Raw genomic sequence first — 6000 nt, 5'->3', positions numbered from 1 at the left:
ATACATACAAACACAAAATACCAAATTATTAACTATTAGTTGTATATGTCATTTCATTGGATCACCTTAAAAACTCCCATTTTTATAAAAGCTAAATAGTTAAAATTTAATGTAAACATTTATTCTCAAGCATAAGCAAAGGGGCACCATTTTTATATCATTTTAAACAACAATCAAAAACATAAAAATACCCCATATGTATTCTCACTAACTCTTTGTGACTTTTTATATCTAAATTTATTTTCTTCATTCACATCATTCTCTTTTAATTACATGATAAATGAATAATATCTGAAAATCATTTTCTGAGATTTTTAGTTTACATTCCTAAAAAGCTAAATCCTAGAAGGTTTGAAAATATTTGATGAGCAGATTAGGTATATCTCCTTAAAGACATTCTGAGATAAAAAATTGAATTTCAATCCTGCTGATATTCCTTTTGCTAAGATTTAGCAATCCATTTTTTTCCCCCTGAGATTTCTACATATATATTGTCAGGTGGTGGTAGTGGTGATGGCAGGGTGGTTAATGGTTTTAAGAAAACTTTTTTTGTAGACTATGATTCATGGAACATTTATTTAAAGCCATGAGAATCTGAGTTATAAGATAATTGCTTTTTAAGGAAGAAAGCAGGATGTCTTTGTTGACACAAGGAACAACCTTCACAATGAATATAAAAGAGCTTTAAAAGCCAATTGGCTCTACACCCGTTTAGCTATTGCTGGAGGGTACATTTGTCCATGATCCCATTTTAGACTTGGTACATCTGCCCCACAGCTCCAGCTCACAGCCACCAGAGGTCAGACTTTGACATCCGTGTGTAATAGATACTAAACTTGAGTCAGACAATGGTGTCTTCTCTCCCAGAACCCCATTTTCTTCAGTTTAGCTTTATCACCCCCAAATATAATATAAGAAGGTTATAGTAAATATAAGAAACACGTGTTTTATCTTCCCAGGTAGAAATGGTTTCATGACAGCAATAGAAGGGAAAAGAAGGAAATTAAGAAGATCATTCTTTTAAGGAGAGAGTTCTGGTACCGAAGAAGAAGACCAAAAACCAAACAGCCTACAAATCATTTGAAAAGATAAGGAGAAAACAAAAAAAGTCTGTATGAGCAATCTGATTATCAAAACTGTATTAAGACATCTGTTTTCATTCGTGAAAATGCATTTGACCTTCACCAAAATAGTAACAGTAGCAATAGTGGTGGTAATGATGAAGGTGGTGGTTGGGATGGTGATGGTAGAGACAGCAGTGGTAGCCAACATCTAATGCACTGAATGCACTTCTTGAAGTACTTTACATACTATTATAACTTCATTTTAGGGATGAGGAAACCAGGCACAGAGGATTTTCTAATAGTTATCAGGAGCTTGGAAAATGTTTCTATCTTTTGTGACTATAGTCTCACATTTCAGAGTTTGGACAAAGAAAATAATTCAACTGGAGAGAAGTCAACAGCTTCCCACTGTTGACATGAAGATATCATATTAATCCCAGGGCTATTTATAACAGCAGAATTTGGAAACAATCAAACTATCTAGTAATAGTCTAATAACCAAATAAAATAATAAATATTACGTAGTCATTACAATTATAATTGTAAAGATTGGAAGCAATAAAAAAAATGGTCAAAAGAAAGAAGTCATCAAAGACACTGTGTCTGTACCATGAATAAAACTATGTAAATATGTACATATATGGAAAAGGATAAATAAATCTGATAGAAAACAATGTATTTGATAGGCAGAGTTTTATAGGGATTATATATAAATTTTAAAAGTCAAATCCTGGAAAACATTTAAAAAAAATATTGCCAAGGGATACAATGTGAAAATTCTTACTTGTGGGAGCTTAAGCAAATTCAGTTTATTTCACATAGTTGACACTCAACCAAGGTTTGGTCACAAGCCACACCCAGGCCTTTCTACTTACCAGTCCAGGTTGTCCAATTACATCAACTACATCCTTCAAAGCACCCACAAGACTCAGCAATAATAGTTACTGTTTTTGTTCATAGTAATAATATACCAAATGTGTACAGAGCTTTATAGTTTTAAAAAAATGCTTTTGCCTAGCTTATTTCGAGTCCTATTCCTTATGAACAAACAGTGCCATTTAGAATCCAGCGGTGCTCCCAGGAGAATGACATCTCAGAAGAGAGGAATGACAGAAATTCAGGAGGATATAGATGCACTTTGGACAAGAGAGAAGCGACTTACACAGTAAATAGGGCAGAGCCTCACCTAGCCTTCCAGCAAACCCACTGCATCCCTAAGTCACAGATACAACATGCTCTAAATATGAACTATCTCTTGGGAGCATCCTTACAAAGGACAGCAAGATTTCACAAGATATAATGAGTATTTCCTTCCACTGTGAATTCCTTTCCTTATCCCACCCCTTCTCCGTAACAATCCCTATTTGTGGTTTCTAAAGCTCTGTATCATTGCAGTCAGTCCAGACCAAGTGAATCAGTGCAGTGTCTGAAAAACTGTATTTTCTAAAAAAATTCCCCAGCTTTGAAAAGTCAAAGCAATGTATTTTTTAGAAAGCAAATCCAAAGAGATTAAAAAACTGTACCCAACCTTTGAAGTTTTAGCCTTTAACCCATTTCTAGGATAGGTCCTTCCTTGGATAGAAGCACTCCCTTCAAGGAATCACCTAACAATTAGGAAATAAATCTATTTAATCCACACAACCTCCAGCTTTTGGTCAAAACCCACAGCTGTTCTTCATACCTCCCCCACACACTGTCCATATTGAACACATGCAAGTTAAAGGTCTAAAATGCCTTTTACATTACCATATTAAGGAAGAGAACAAATCCAGAAATGCAGCCACAGTACTACAATCAGAAAGAGGCTGCAAATGTGGTAATAGATATTCCATGTGTTCACTAAAACAGGCAGCTGGTTTTGTTCAGATAAGATTTGGAAATAGATAATTCTAGAAAAACAGTGATAAAGACTCTAAGCTTAGAAAGAAGTACAGGCCAATATCCTCAATGAATACAGATGCACAAATTCTCAACAAAATATTAGTAAACCGAACTCGATAGCATTTTAAAAAGATCATATATCATGATCAAGTGGGATTTATCCCTGGAATGAAAGGATGGTTCAAAATATGAAAATCAATTAATGTGCTATACCACATTAATAGAAAGAAAGATAAAAACTGTAGGATCATTTCAATAGATACAAGAAAATCATTTGACAAAATTCAACATCTTTCACGATAAAAACTCTCAAGAAATTGGGTATAGAAGGAACGTATCCCAACATAATAAAGACCATATGTAAAACGCACGCAGCTAACATCATACTCAGTGGTGAAAGGTGGAGAGATTTTCCTCTAAGATCTGGAAAAAGACAAGTGTGCCCACCTGGAGTGCTGACAACACCAACTCCATCATTGGCTCTCCATCTTGTTCATACCCACACAATGATCTCCCTTAGGACTACAGTTATCAGGAGGTTAATGTATGCCCCTTGGAGGTTAATGTATGCCCTCACCGGAATGTGGGGAGCATGTGCTCTGATCTTCCCTAAAGCGGCATACAGAAGGCAGGCCCCTTGGAGGTTAATGTATGCCCTCACCGGAACGCGGGGAGCACTTGCTCTGATCTTCCCTAAAGCGGCATACAGAAGGCACCACCCTAGATAACTAGTAGAGATGTATGGTGCATAGATGGTGCCACTTTAGATAACTACCATTTGCCTTACCTACAATGCCCCATACTTTATAAAACCTGTGGATTAAGGTCCAGATTGTGTCAGAGAAGAGCCACCTAGTGTCATTGTCCACCCAATTGCCCCTGTCAGTAAGTTACCCTGAACAAAATTCTGGTATAGAGTGGCTTGCTTAGTTTTTGGATCTCAAAATATCTTCTCAGTCTGGGGGACACCTTACTATCCCTTCTCCACCTTCTAACACCACTCTTGCCACTTTTATTCAATATAGTACTGGAAGTCCTAGCCAGAGCAATTTAGACAAGAAAACAAAAGCATCTAAATTAGAAAGGAAGAAGTAAAACTATTTGCAAATGACGTGATCTTAAATAGAGAAAATCCTAAAGATGCCACCAAGAAACTGCTGGAACTGATAAATTCAGTGAAGTTGTAGAATACAAACTCACTGTATAAAAATGAGTTGTATTTCTATACACTAACAATGAACTATCTGAAAAAGAAATAAAGAAAATGATCTCATTACAATAGCATCAAAAGGAATAAAACACTTAGGAATAACTCTAACCAAGGAGATAAAGATCTGTACATTGAAAACTATAAGACTTTGATGAAAGAAATAAAAGAAGACACAAATAAATGGAAAGAAATCCCTGTTCGTGGAGTCCAAGGATTAATAATACTAATTATTATTATTAATAACATTAATATTATTAATATTTTAAAATATATTAATATTTTAATATTATCAAAACACCCATACTACCCAAAGCAATCTATAGATTCAATTCAATCCCTGTCAAAATTCCAGTGGCCTTTTTCACAGAAATTGAAACAACAATCTTAAAAAATTTGTATGGAACCACAAAAGACCCAAAAAGCAATTCTGAGAAAGAGGAGCAAAGCTGAAAACTTCACACTTCCTGTTTTAAATCTATATTACAAGTTATAGTAATCTAAACAGCATGGTATTGTCATAAAAATAACCATATTGACCAACAGAACAGAATTAAGTTCCCCAAAATAAATGCACAGATATTATGGTCAGCTAATATTTGACAAGAGCCAAGAATACTTAATAAAGAAATGATAATCTCTTCAATAAATGGAGCTGGGAGAACTGGACAACCGAATGCCAACAAAATGAAATTTGATGTCTATCTTAACCCATTCATAAAAAAGTAAACTCAAAATGGTTAAGACTTAAACATAAGGCCCGAAACCATAAAACTCTTAGAAGAAAACACAGAGAAAAAGTTCTTTGATACTGGTCTTGGCAAGGACTTTGATATGACATTGAAAGCACAAGCAACAAAAGCAAACTTAAATAGGTGGGTCTGCACCAAACTAAAAAGTTTCTTCACAGAAAAAAAAAAAAAATCAACAAAATGGAAAAGGAACCTATGGAATGGGAGAAATATTTGCAAATCATATATCTGATGAGAGGTTAATATCCACAATACATAGGGAACTCACATAACTCAATAGCCCAAAAAAAAAAAAAATCTGGTTAAAAACTGTGCAGAGCATCTCAATAGACATTTTCTAATGAAGACATACAAATGACCAACATGAAAAGAAGCTCAACACCACTAATCATCAGGGAAATGCAAATTGAAACCACAATGAAACATCTCACACTTGTCAGACTGGCTAGTATCAAAAGGATGAGAAATAGCCAAGTGTTGGCAAGGATATGGAAAAAAGAGAACACCCGTGCACTGTTTGTAGGAATATAAATTGGTACAGTCACTATGAAAAATAGTTCAAAGGTGCCTCAAAAAATTTAAAAATAGAATGGAATGATCTTGCAATCCCACTTCTGGGTATATCCAAAGGAATGAAATCAGGATTTCAAGGAAATATTGCACTCCCGTATTCACTGTAGCATTATTCATAATAGCCAAGATATGGAAACAACTAAAATGTCCATCAACATATGAATGGATAAAAAAAAGAAATTATATATGTAATTATTAAATGGTAGATATACATATATGATATATATATAACTCCTATTTTTCATCCATTCATATATATATAATTGAATATTATTCAACCATGAAGAGAAAGGAAATCCTGAGTAAAGTAGAGTAGAATGGTGGTTCACAATTGCTGGCAGGGGAGATGGGGAAATCTTACCCAAAGGGTATAAACTTCCAGTTACAAGATGAAGTTAAGAGTTTACAACATAGTGTACAGCACGGTGACTGTAGGTAATGATGCTCTATTATATACTTGAAAATTACTAAGAGAGTAGATCATAAATGTTCTCACCAGGAAAAAGAAATTATAATTATGTGA

General features: G+C 34.5%; 1 long non-coding RNA gene across 1 annotated transcript in view; it reads right to left on the bottom strand.

The window, feature by feature from the left end:
• Positions 1 to 990: 990 nt before the first annotated feature.
• Positions 991 to 6000, bottom strand: part of LOC116866735 — a 95757-nt gene continuing 90747 nt past the window's right edge. The window contains exon 3 of the long non-coding RNA XR_004382450.1: positions 991 to 1069. This is a non-coding gene — a long non-coding RNA (uncharacterized LOC116866735). The remainder of the gene's footprint in view (positions 1070 to 6000) is intronic.

The sequence above is a fragment of the Lontra canadensis genome, unplaced genomic scaffold, assembly GCF_010015895.1.
Source record: "Lontra canadensis isolate GAN:19392208 unplaced genomic scaffold, GSC_riverotter_1.0 scaffold10, whole genome shotgun sequence".
NCBI classification, from domain to species: domain Eukaryota; kingdom Metazoa; phylum Chordata; class Mammalia; order Carnivora; family Mustelidae; genus Lontra; species Lontra canadensis.
This window is presented reverse-complemented; position numbering and strand designations above follow the sequence as displayed.